The sequence below is a fragment of the Macaca thibetana genome, chromosome 13 (genome assembly GCF_024542745.1).
Source record: "Macaca thibetana thibetana isolate TM-01 chromosome 13, ASM2454274v1, whole genome shotgun sequence".
Taxonomy (NCBI): domain Eukaryota; kingdom Metazoa; phylum Chordata; class Mammalia; order Primates; family Cercopithecidae; genus Macaca; species Macaca thibetana.
The window spans coordinates 58,777,775-58,791,703 of record NC_065590.1 but is presented as its reverse complement, the minus strand read 5'-3'; the positions used below and the strand labels follow the sequence as shown (position 1 = coordinate 58,791,703).

Here is a 13,929-nt window from a genome sequence, read left to right as displayed (position 1 = left end):
GCTCTGGCTCTTGGTGTTCAAGAGGCTTAAGGCACAGCATAATTAATGAAGACTTCGAGCTCAGGGGACAGGGAAGGAAATTTGAATGGATCTTCCCCACTCCTAGTAGCTCAGAGGGAGCAAGCCTCTAGCTGCTACAGCCAGGGCTCCCTTCCATGGGGGCAGAAGGAACAGGTCAGAGAAGAAACATCCCCTTTTCTTGGTCCCTAAATTGACTAAAGCAGTATGTAAAATGATAGAAAAAAATTGTACCAAGTGAGGAAAGGGAAAGAAACAGGAAGTTAAGGTATGAAAGTCATCTTCATCTGCTTCTTGATTTTGCCCTGGAACTGCCTTGTTTATTTTCAGCTTTCCCTGCGCCAAGCAGAATCTGTGCACAATCATGCATTCTAGAGCTTAGGACAAAGCACAAGTCTACTGTCTAGCATCTGCTTGTGGCCCAGGCCATCTCCGGTATGTATGGGCTGTAAGAAAAGTGGTAGGCTCTGGGGGTGCAAGTCACGAGGTTTATTATGGGGTCATTTATTGTCAGGGGAACCACGCCAGAAGGGAAAGGTAGTTGCTTGGAATACAAAGAACAAAGTGCAGACTCTGATCTGAAAGTCTGTCAATCCATGTGCCAAACTAAAGTAACTAGGCAGGAAATAAACTGAAGAACAATTGAGAGCCAAGAGTGGTCAGAGACAGACTAAAGTAAAATGGGTCACTTGGAGCAATCATGGAATTAATTTGGTGAATGTTATTCATATGCTGAAGCATTATTGTTAAATACACTAAATGTAAGCCTCACAATTTTCATCTTTTTGATCACAATTATATTCCTAGTACTTAGATCAGAGCCTAGTGTATAGTAGGTGCTTGATAAATACTTGTTCAGTGAATGAATGAATGAATGAATGCAAATGTGATTCAACACAGCTCGAGAAGTTGGGGTAAATTTAGAAAGACCTATTATTTAAGTATACACACAGATTTATTTTAATTTATACAGTTATGATTCACACGTTTTTTAGGGACAATCTCCCATATAACTCTGTAGTCAATGTGCATTATGCATTCTGCTTGGAGACTTGGTCAGGTTTCAAGTTCTTCCTGACTAAAAACTTTTGAGTTCCACTCACTAGTTAGACAAATTAGAAAGAGTGTTCTAGCTTCGTGGGCTATGGAAATAGAAGGGAGAAGCAAGCTGGCTGTTATAAATATGTCATATGAGGAAATTATAGTTCAAATTCACAGGTCAGTAGCAACATATTAACAGAATTAATTGTCCTTCAAGGGTTGTAAGCTGCCATATCTTTAGGGGGTAGAAATACTCAACTAGCTGTCTAACATATGGGCCCCCAAATGATCTACTCTTAGAGAAACTCATTTGATGAGACCAACTGTTTCTCAGCCTAAGACTCTCCAGGATCACTGCATTTCTGTTGTTCCATTTGTATGAATAAAGAAGAAACCTAAGAAATGTCTATATTTTCTCTGCTCTTCCTGGTCTGGAATAGAGATGTGAACTCTACTTGTTTGACAAGAATCCTTTACTCTGTACCTTTAGGACTTTGAATCATTTCAGAAATCTCTTGCTCAGTAAACAAATCTCTCTCCGCAAGGAGATAATGCAGCATAAAGTTCAGGTCGGAGTCTATGTAGGAAATACTGCAGTTACCCATCAATTGTCCATAGTCGACTTGGTTTGAGTTTCCCCAGAGCTCAACTTGGGAACAGTACTGTCATCTGGAGCCATTCTGTGCTTAATGACAGCCATCTGCTTTCCATGTGCCCTTTCTATTTGGACAAACAAAAATAATCACCCCACATGACAATCCATACATTTACAGTTCTTCAAACACACTTAGCCCCACTTCTGAGTAGTAAGACCTCTGACAGCAATTCTTTGGGTATCAAGAATGAATCACCTAGAGCAAACCTGGGAAATGTTGAGAATGTGCATTTCTAACAAGAAAAATGCTCTTGATTCCTGTTTTGGAAACTTTTATTTTCCCATCTGTCTGTAATTGGATTACTCAGATGATGCACAAAGAGTGAGTGAACAATTATTCACGTTAACCCTGGCTTAAGACCCTAAATTCTGACCATACTCATACTAGTTTAAAATAATGTATGATTTGTTATAATCCTATTCCTATTCCTATTCATAACATGTGTCTTATCTTCAAAGATAATCCACTATTGAAGTATTAGGGATTTGGGAGTTGCAGATAAAAGAAATGAATTAAATTTATTTAGTCAACAAGCATTATTGTACCTACTATCTTGGCCTGATACCAAGATAGTCACAAAGATTGCCCTCAAAAAAAAGTGGGCTGCATCCCACTGCAGGGGTGATTTTATATTTATTGAGGGCAATCCTTGTGACTTTCCCACTTTCATCTTCATTCAGAAGGTACCTGTATCCTTGTAGATATCTATTAATTGATTTATAACATTATATGCAGCACTATACCAATGTGCACTATAATTACTTTTTTAAAGCTAGAGTTTTATAACTCTTACATTGTGTGCATCATGAAGTTTGGGGAATTAGCCTGGAACAAATATATTCGCTTTTTTAGTTCTCCTTTCTGTCAAAGATTATCTTGTCAAAACAAATATAACCAGGAAAACACATATTTTGAGAATCAGTATTGCTGTTGTTACAGTGCTATAAAATTTGCCATTCAACACTACTGATGACCTAAATAACAACAGTTGAGAAGCAGCCAGATTCCCAGGCTTCCCACATACCATTATTGCTTAGACAAATAAAAAGCAGGTGGTGAGAAAGTTCCAGCATCAAAAAAGAGAATCAAAAGCAAAGGTTTACAGCTTTGATGCTGCCCTGCCTTTGAGAACTCCCTCCAGAGGACAAAGGGCACTGGGGTGACTACTGTTTAAAATAAAAGTCTCCCTAGAACCACTATGAATGCAGGGAAGAGAAACAGACTTTAATACACACACATAGCTGGGCATGGTGGTGCACGCCTGTAGTCCCAGCTACTCAAGAGGCTAAGGGTGGGAGGATTGCTTGAGCCCAGGAGTCCAAGGCTGCAGTGAGCTATGATGGTGCTACTACACTCCAGCCTGGACAACAGAGCAAGACCCCAATTGTAAAATAAATAAATAATAAAAATACACACATATGTACATCATATACACATATGTATACATATGTCTACACATATATACATACATATGTATACACATATACACATACATATATGTATGCACATATATACATATATAACTATATTATATAAAATAGTATATGTCTGAGGGAAAATAATGGGAAAAAGTAAGGGAACCAAAGGGAAACTGTGTGAATTCCTCCCACCTCAGGACTTTGAAAGGTAATACCTGGCTTTTTGAAGTAAGCACCTCACTGAAGGGGAGAGTGATCAGAATGAATTCACACCTGGTGAGCCTGCTTTGTTTTGTTTTGTTAGCATAGCACTAAGCAGCAGAATGTGCTGGAAACTTTCTTTGTACAAAGTGCACCTTAACCTCTGCTACTGCTGTGAAGTTGGTCATTTTAGGGTTCATAATTTGGAAAAGAAAATGAAAGTACCCTGGTGTTTTTACTGATTCCAACCACTAAAGTGGAAGTTTCAGGAGAGCATAGACGTGCTCACAGCTGTAACCCCACATCTATAAATTGATGGTCCTTAATAAATATTTGTCAGTTGAAGGCCAGGCGCAGTGGTTCACGCCTGTAATCCCAGCACTTTGGGAGGCCAAGGCAGGCGGCCTTGAGACCAGCCTGGCCAACATGGTGAAACCCCATCTCTACTAAAAATCCAAAAATTAGCCAGGCATGGTAGTGGGCACCTGCAATCCTAGTTACTCAGGAGGCTGAGGCAGGAGAATCACTTGAACCCGGGAGGTAGAGTTTGCAGTGAGCCAAGATCGCACCACTGCATTCCAGCCTGGGCAAAAGAGCAAGACTCCGTCTCAAAAAAAAAAAAAAAAAAATGTCAGTTGAATAAGTGGATGAAATGAAGGATCAATCAATGAGATCAATGAGTATTGAGTGTTTTCTATATGTAATGGAGAATACAGGAATAGAAGACCTAATTGCTGCCTACAGAAAACTTGGCAACCAGATAGAGACACAAAGTTAACCATCATAAAGTGATTGGGAAACAATGTTCAATAGTAATAATGACAATAATGAAAGCTGGGTTATGAGCAGTTCCATTTGTAATGCTCTTAAGGTACTTGTAAACAGAGAGATGATGCTGAACCAGACCTTAAAAATTGACAGGATTTAAATAACACTGCATGCTTACTAACCCTACTCCTCCAAGTGGCACTGTGGGGATTCTGGGGCACATCCTCAGATTGTCTGGGTCTGGTTCTAATCACTTAAAAATTTTAAAAATGTATTAATCTGTCAGATCTACCTGTAAGAGTGACACTGCTTTCATTAGAGGAAGAAGGAAAGACAAAGAATTATTTTATAATGTATCTATGCTGACCATATATTTAGAGCTTCAACTCCAGTCATACAATAGGACATATTTGGAATTGAGACTCTGTAGAAAAATCTATGCTCAATAAATACTTTCAAATTGTCTGATTGATACAGATCCCATGGCCCTCATCTCACTCATTACAGGTAATGAGTTATTGTGATATAAAGTGGATGCTGTTTCTTTGCTTTAATGATACTTCAGGAAAGTTAGCTTTCAGAGAGAACTTTGCTGAAGACTTAGAGATTGATAAGGGTAACAAATTGATCTCCGGGTAGCCCCTTAACATCTTAAAGTCAAAAGATCAATAGATAGAATGAATCAAAGCTGTTTTGTTTGCCTAATCTGAATAGAGTTGAGGAGGTAGACCTGAGAAGATAGTGAGGGATCCTCTAGCTTCTCAGAAAAATTTTGTGATACCACCATACTAACACTGCCATACCTATACATATACATTCCCAGGAGTTTCACTTAATATTTTTTGCAAGAATATCTTGAATGGCAAGACTTTTTATTTCCTACTTTACTGGCCTCTTTCTTGTTTTCCTCCTACACTGTCCTTAAGTCAGACTGCAGATAAAATGTGTGTTTGTCTGTTATTCCAGGAACAGTCCCGGTTGAATTTAATGGAGAAATGGGGTCACACTAGGACTTTTGGAAGACATTGACAAGTGTCCTAAAATGAAAGCAATATACAGCAAAAGTCTCTTCCAAAGCTCTCTGTGTTTTGCACTATTCTTAAGGAATATAAAAACAAAGAGAAGACAAACCTTTTGATTGAGAAACAAAAGACAGGCACAGAAAAATATACACAAAAAATGTACAGCATAGCTTTATGAGTCATTATGGCAAACACCTTTGTAACCACCATCCAAGCCAAAAAACAGAACTCTGCCAACCCAATCCCAGCCCAGAAGCTTCTCCAAATGCTCATTCAAATTATAACCTCCTCTTTCCCCAAAAGTAACCACTATCTGGGTATTAAAGCAATTTACTTTCTTTACAGAATTATCACCCAAATGTAATAAAACATTCCATGTGCATTCCTAGACTATTGTTTTGTCTTGTCTGTTAACATTTTTTTCTTTTAATTCTATTCCAAGTTATAGGTTCCTTTTCCAATTCTCTTCTTTACACCCTATCTGTTGAGGAACACAGACCATCTATTCCCCTATACTCTGAATGTTGCTGATTATGCACTCATGAAGCAGTTCAACCAGTTTCTCTGTCCTCTTTATTTCCCACAGGTTGGCAGCTAGATCTGGGGGTATGATCATACTCAACTTTGATTCCTTTGAGAATACTAGGCGATGGTGTTTTCTTTCATATGGAGACATGTCTGCCTGTCTCTTTTTGTACCATCAGCGGCTGTTGGTGCTCAGTGCCTATATCCATTAAATCATTGGGGGTTAAAAAGTGGTGACACTTTAATTCTATCATTTCTTTTTAAATTTACTAGTTGAAATAAAGATAGTTCCCCTCATTAACTATTTAGTAATATAATGGTACTGATAGTATAAGGTAGGACAAATGCTTAATTCTTTTCCATTATCAATTTTCAAGACATGGAATTAGTTGTCTATCATGTTCTAAAGAAGACCAACTTAAAACAAACACCTATATTTATACATATATATGTGTATAAATATATAACTTTGAACACATGTATTTAATTATAATTGATGAGTTTTAATAAATTATTATCAACTTTGAAGCTCAAATTGTTATCATCCTGTCTTTGGCCAATGGAAACCTCTTTAGGCTGGCTCCTGGGTCTTTGGACATGACCCTGGTAAGTCCTTGTTTGTTTGTTTGTTTGTTTGTTTTGAGACAGCCTTGCTCTATCTCCCAGGCTAGAGTGCAGTGGCATAATCTTGGTGCACTGCAACCTCTGCCTCCCCAGTTCAAGCAATTCTTGTGCCTCAGCCTCCCAAGTAGCTGGCATTACAGGCACCTGCCACCTTGCCCAGCTAATTTTTGTTTTAGTAGAGATGGAGTTTCACTGTGTTGGCCAGGCTGGCCTCAAACTCCTGACCTCAAGTGTTCCACCCGTCTCAGCCTCCCAAAGAGCTGGGATTACAGGCATGAGCCACTGTGTTCAGCCAGACCCTGGTAAGTCTTGATAGGTTCCCCACTATCTAGTATGACAAGATATTTGAGGCTCATCTTGTATACTGACTGCCAGTTATGAGTTGAATTATATTCTCCAAAATTCATATGTTAAAATTCAAACCCCAAGTACCTCAAAATATGACTTCATTGAAAGAGAGAATCCTTTTTTTGGGGGGGGGAATTATTATTTTATTTTTATTATACTTTAAGTTCTAGGGTACATGTGCACAACGTGCAGGTTTGTTACGTATGTATACATGTGCCATGTTGGTGTGCTGCACCCATTAATTGGTCATTTACATTAGGTATATCTCCTAATGCTATCCCTCCCCCCTGCCCCCACCCCACGACAGGCCTCGGTGTGTGAGGTTCCCCACCCTGTGTCCAAGGGATCTCATTGTTCAATTCCCACCTGTGAGTGAGAATAGGCGGTGTTTGGTTTTTTGTCCTTGCAATAGTTTGCTGAGAATGATGGTTTCCAGCTTCATCCATGTCCCTACAAAGGACATGAACTCATCCTTTTTTATGGCTGCATAGTATTCCACAGTGTATATGTGCCACATTTTCTTAATCCAGTCTATCATTGATGGACATTTGGGTTGGTTCCAAGTCTTTGCTATTGTGAATAGTACCACAATTAACGTAAGCGTGCATGTGTCTTTATAGCAGCATGATTTATAATCCTTTGGATGGCTGGGTCAAATGGTATTTCTAGTTCTAAATCCTTGAGGAATCACCACACTGTCTTCCACAATGGTTGAACTAGTTTATAGTCCCACCAACAGTGTAAAAGTGTTCCTATTTCTCCACATCCCCTCTAGCACCTGTTGTTTCCTGACTTTTTAATGATTGTCATTCTAACTGGTATGAGATGGTATCTCATTGTGGTTTTGATTTGCATTTTGAGAGAGAGAATCTTTACAGAGGTAATCAAATTGAAGTGAGGTCATTAGAGTGGGCTCTAATCTAGTATGATTGGTATCCTTATGAACAGGGGAAATTGGGGCACAGAAATACATATAGAGGAAAGACAGTGTGAAGAAACAGGGAGAAAATCGCCTGGAGCTGTGAGACCATAAATTTCTGTTGTTTAAGACACTCAGTTTGTGGTACTTTGTTACAACAGCCCTAACAAAATAATACATTTCCCAAGATTTGAAATTAGCCATTTCTCCAAGAAGTCCTGGTTTCTTTAAATGAGAAAAGCTATTCAAAAATCACAGTCTGGCTTTTATGGGTGCTGATCACTACAGGATTGTTCACTGTTTTTAGGCCTCTTCCATGGACAGAGATATCAAGGTTAAAAAAAAAAATCTCCTTTAAAAACCTGTTTTTAAAACAACACATACAGAAAAGCACACATTTTAAATATAAAATACCTCTGAGTTAATAGTAACATTTCCAATTCAGATTCAGGACCACAGTTTTTTTGTTTGTTTTTTAATCCTCCTGTATTCACACAAGAAAGCCTGGTTCTCACCAGGCAGGGTGGCTCAGGCCTGTAATCCCAGCACCTTGGGAGGCTGGGGTGGGTGGATCACTTGAGGTCAGGAGTTTGAGGCCAGCCTGGCCAATATGGTGAAACCCCGTCTCTACTGAAAGTACAAAAAATTAGCCAGGTGTGGTGGCAGGCACCTGTAATCCCAGCTACTCAGGAGGCTGAGGCAGGAGAATCCCTTGAACCCAGGAGACGGAGGTTGCAGTGAGCCAAGATCACACTACTGTACTCTACGCTGGGTGACAGAGCAAGACCCCCTCTTAAACAAACAAACAAACAAAACCTAGTTCTCAAGGGCAGAGAATATCTGATAATTGCTGTTTACTTTATCCTGTATTACACATATCACAGGTTCAGAAAAATATACATTTACTGAGAACAGCTAAAATTGTTTCCATATAGTCCCTCCCCCTTCTCCCCTAAGATTTAATAGTTGTACTGTATTGACATTGTCAGATAGCCATTACGTACTATGCTTTCCCTATTACCACTTGTTTAATCTTAGTCCTACAAGTAATTATTTGTTAATGCTTATGAGCACTCCTCATGTCAATGTCTCTAATCATTGTGCTTGTTTAAAGTTCATTTTCTAGCAGATTCCTCAGGGAAAGAAAGTGAAAGCAATGTTCCCTGAGTTTTGCATGTTGATAAATGTTTGTCTTTTATATTTGAAGGTCAGCTTTGATGGATATAAAATCCTTGGCTCACGTTTTCTTTGAGTATCTCAAATATGGTACTCCATTTTTATCTGGCATGAAGTATTATTTACAAATTTGCTAATCTCTATTTGCCTCATAAAATCACACGGGTTTGAGGGTTTTTCTATTTTTGTTATTGCCTAAATGTCTAAATATTTTTTTCCATTTTTTTAAGTCCATGAATTTTACTAAATTATGTATTGGTGTTGGTTATTCTGAATGACTGTTCTCAGACTATGGTGTGCTCTTTCAACATGTAACTTAAAATATTTTTTTTCTTGTTATATCAGGAAAGTTCTTGAATTATGGTTTTGAGTATCTGTTCAGTTCTCTTAGTTTAATTTCTCATATGGGGGACTTCCTATTATCTATATGTTGGATCTTCTTTGTCTTCAATTTTTTCCTATTCTATTGAATTGTTTCTCTTTTAACTTTTTTATTTTTAAAATCCTTATTCCTTTCACTCTCTTTTCTCTTACGACATTATCTGTAGCTTATTCTCTTGTATTTTTTCTAGTTAAGACTTTATTTCTTAAGTAAATTTTGTTTCTAATTCTCCAAGTTCTATCATCTCATTTCTGAGTTTTAAAAATCTGACTTATAGATTTTCCCATGTCTTATATTATTTTCTTAATGCTTTTTAACTTACTTTGAAATTGAAAGCTACACTCTTGATGTATTCTGTGGACACGTTTCCGGTGTGCTTTTGTTGTCTGAACAGATGCCATTCTGCTTTTTATTCTTGCATAGTAACTGATTCGTTGCTCATTCTTATGTGAAAAAGGTTTTTCTGAACTTTTAGAAGGCATGGTTGAAGGTAGTTTTGCTAACTTCAGAAAGTTTCCTGTTTTGTCTTCATAAAGTAATTTTTAAAAGTAACTATTTGCCTCCTGAGATTTTCTAGCTGTGCGCCTTCTTTCCTTTGTCTCTATTGTCTTTATCCTGATCCATTTTGATTCCAGTTTCAGAAGCCTGGGTCATGCTCCATTTTGGAAGGAAGCCCTGTCTGGTCAGTTTTATAAGTTCATTGGGGCCCAACTGTTCTAGCTCATTCCACCCTTAATGTGGGCCTCTTGTATTCATCTGCTTTTGGAGTGGGAGAAAATGCCTCCTAATTTCAGCTACTATTCTCAAATTGGTCTGTTGCACTTTGCACTCACTAAATATCTGTTGGCTATTTTTCCTACTCTGTTCTCGGGTTTATCAGGGGCTCTATTGTTTTCCTCTGCTTTCTCCCACACAAATGGCAGATCTTGCAGATATTAATGATTTGTTCTAATTTGCTTGTATAGTAGTCCCCCTTTATCCATGGAGGGTATGTTCCAAAACCCCCAGTGGGTGGCTGAAGCTGCAAGTAGTTCCAAACCTTATATATATTATGTTTTTTTCCCTTACATACATACCTATGATAAAGTTTAATTTGTAAATTAGGCACAGTAAGAGATTAACAACAATAAAATAGAGCGATTATAAAAATATACTGTAATAAAATTTATGTGAATGTGGTCTCTCTCTCTCTCTCTCAAAATATCTTATTGTACTGTGCTATGGGAAATCACAAAGAGCAAAACTGTGGTTAAGTGGGGGACTGCTAGTATTTGGGGTTTTCCAGGGATGCTTTATCACCTAATTTTATTGTAAATGTTTTCGGTTTTGCTATCTAGTGGATCTGTTTGTTGTTATGAAAGGATTTTGAGAGACTAAAAAACTGTCATTGCTGTTGCAGTCCCAGAATCTTCTCAATCCTAATACATTTTTAAGATATATATTTAAAGCACAACAGAATTCTCCTGCACACTGCCCGAAACAACATGACCTCCTGACACAGCGGTTGCATCAGAGATCTTGGAGCTGAAAGAGCCTCAAGAGATCATCTGGTTCACCTCCCTGTGGTTAGGCAGGAAAAGCACCATCCTAAATTCAGAATAGATAACAGAAGCACTCAGAAATTAAGTAAGAAGTAGAACCCATTATTATTTAATGGTTTTAAATTTTGGTGTTTTTTTATAGTGTTCATACAATTGAAAATCTAAATGTATAAATATATACCACAGAATGTTACTCAAATTAAAATAAACACACAAATAATTCCAAAGTATAAACATCAAGTTTATCGTACATTTGGGTATGAATGAGTGTTAAAATTTCTGTATTTATTATAGCCATGTATTGGAAATATTAATTTAAAATATATACTTTTCAAAATAAATCTGAAAATCAGCTAAATGCAACATCCAATTCAACCAGTTTGTGAATAGCTTTGTGAGTGAGCCAGAATATTTTAAGGCAAATTCTTGTGAATTAACTAGGGAATAAAATCTGATGATGGTAAAATACTGAACTAACAAATGATAGCTTTTTTTTGAAGATGGTCCTCCATAATAATGAAAAGAAATAACTGTGATACAAGACGAAAATAACCTAAAAGTAAACAGAACATGTCATTAATAGAGTCCTTCATTATCTAGTGTAGCCTGTAATGGAGGAAACGGCAAGCGTAATTCTCTTATCTTACCATAGGCAGTAAGCACACACTGTAAAATCCATCTCTTCATTTTCTGGTTGAAAAGATCATTGTAGAAAAGGCCTGCCAGGGAGTAGAGGTCATGCTGATTTATTGGCAATTAAACCTGCAGGATTTCTGCACTCCCTTCAAAACAAAGTATCTGAGGCTATTCAGCCAGTATGATTACATAGTGGGCTATGTACTAAAACCCAGGAGTCTTTCTGTTAGTGCACAACAGATACAATTGACTTGGTTGTATTTAGAAAATTACTGCTATTTTCTGTGCAGACTCTTGTTGTATCTTCCTAAAATCGCCTCAGCCCAAAGAATTACCTTGTTAGTCAATTTAATAAAGCAGAATCTTACCAAGTGATATATGATTCAGCTTGGAGGCATAAGAACTTTGGTAAAAAATACTAGCATGGACTCACTTGAAGCAAATGAATACATTGCTGAATCTATGTAATCTGTCTCTGGTGACTCAGACCTAGATTTCTGAATGTTGACTAGTTTGAGGTGATGTTTTAGAGTTTGATACTCAAAATTAATTAGTTTTTATCCATTTCATGTCTAGACACAAACCAAGTTACTTAGGTTAGCTGTTAAACCATGGACACTACTTACATATAGACATTTTACACAGACACATTTTACATATAGACATTTACATATAGACAGGCAGGCTCAGGTGCTAGGAATGATGGAATCTCAGCAATACAGGTAAGGTAGGAAAGAGGAAAGAGGAAGAAGGTAGAAATAGGATGGGTGAGGATGGAAAAAGTGACCAAATCAACATTTCTGCCTCTGCCCAACCCCATCTACCAGAATGAATATGTTTATCCCTGAGTTAGTTCTCCTTAGAAACAGGAAGATGGCTACTGTACATTGTACCATACAGGACCACCTGCGTCAGGCACCAGCCTGCCACCACCATTCCCGGCTTCCTCTTCCTTCCTGCCAGCCTGTGTGGCTATGGTCTCATTTATTCATCCATCCATTCACCTATTCAGTAAATATTTTTTGAGATTTTAATATGTGCCAGTTACTGTTCTAGGCCCTTGAAATATACCTTGTCTCTGTAATGCACTGTTTTCTTCTTTACTTTTTTACTTACAAAATTTTTTTTCTTTTTTTTTTCTGAGACGGACTTTCACTCTGTTGCCCAGGATGGAGTGCAGTCGCACGATCTCAGCTCACTGCAACCTCCACCTCTTGGGTTCAAGAGATTCTCCTGCCTCAGCCTCCCAAGTAGCTGGGACTACAGGCACCTGCCCCCACGCCCAGCTAATTTTTATATTTTTAGTAGAGATGGGGTTTTACCATATTGGCCAGGCTGGTCTCAAACTCCTGACCTTGTGATCCTCCCACCTCAGCCTCCCAAAGTGCTGGAATTACAGGCATGAGCCACCGCGCCCAGCCTTTTACTTATAAAATGTTAAATAAAAATGATACATTTATTTTAGAAAATAGAAATGAATATAAAGATGATATTTTAATCCGCATATAATCCCAACAAATACTGTTAAACATTTCACTGTGTATCTTTCTGATCTTTCTACCTCTTCTGATGTTTTTAAGCTGAAATATCCAGGCATATAAAATATTAAAGATCAATAAAACAAACACTCATGTGCCCATTACACAGTTTAAAAACAAAATATTACACAGTTGAAGACCCCTTCCCAGTTGTATTCAACTGCCTTACTGTCAGGAGCTACCACTATGGTAAATGCTTTTTTCTATTTTTATCATATACGTTATGTAGCATATTTTTATTATATATGTGTGATATATAGGACTGTTTTGCATATTTTTAAAACTTTATGTAAATATTATTCTGAATATATTCTCCAGCAATTTGCTTTTTGTCTCTCATCATTTTTGAGATTTATTAACATCAATGTATATAGCTCTACTTTATTGATTTTAACTGTTGTATCACAGATACTCCAGGGATGAATATGCCTTGATTCATTTATTCTTTCTCCTACGGATCGGCATGTAAGTGGTTGCCAATCTTTCTGTTAAAAACACGGCAATGACTGTTCTATTCCTGTCTCCTTGAACACATGAGGGAGACTGTCTTTAGGGTATATAGCTAGGAATAAAATTGTTGAGAAAAAGGGTGCAAATTAAATGGACATTACCAAATGGCCCTTTGAAGTGGTTGCATTGACTTACAGTATTACAAGTAATGTTTGCATAATGTACTCTTTATGTATAAATAAATATATACATGCCCACATTCACACATATGTCATATGTATATGATGTGAATAAGGTATATGTATCAGAGCCCAGAAGTTCCAAGGCCAGATGGTCCTACCAGCATTCCTTTTCTTTTCTTCTTTGTCCTGATCCACGTCCTCTCACCTTCCTGTCCTTCAAGATGCAGTTCCAGTCTCTCAGAAGGCCTTGTTTGTCACCAGGTTCCACACATCTCTCCTTTCCCTGACTGCCCGAGGCTGCCCCTCACATGCACTCACCATCCAGAAGGTGTATTTAGTGTTTCAGGACCTATGCTCCAGCTCTACATCATAAAATCAGCTCCTCAAAGGCAGGAACCATCCTGAGGATCTATTGACCTCTCCCAGAATCCAGCGCCACATTCATGATGAACCCACCATGTTCTTGATGAGGTTAGTGAAATGT

The 13,929-nt window shown here is 37.8% G+C and overlaps 2 protein-coding genes across 3 annotated transcripts in view; one reads left to right on the top strand and one right to left on the bottom strand.

The window, feature by feature from the left end:
• Positions 1–13,929, top strand: part of PPP1R21 (protein phosphatase 1 regulatory subunit 21) — a 645,938-nt gene that overhangs the window by 405,305 nt on the left and 226,704 nt on the right. The gene's annotated exons all lie outside the window — the stretch shown is intronic.
• The window catches only part of CALM2 (calmodulin 2), a 1,210,617-nt gene that overhangs the window by 1,174,491 nt on the left and 22,197 nt on the right, over positions 1–13,929 (bottom strand). The window contains exon 1 of one of the 2 annotated variants that reach the window (XM_050754899.1): positions 6,904–6,908. The exons of the other annotated variant lie outside the window; for it this stretch is intronic. The gene's annotated coding sequence lies outside the window, so the exon portion shown is untranslated. Of the gene's footprint in view, positions 1–6,903; positions 6,909–13,929 lie in introns of those variants that run through there. 2 annotated transcript variants of the gene reach the window in all.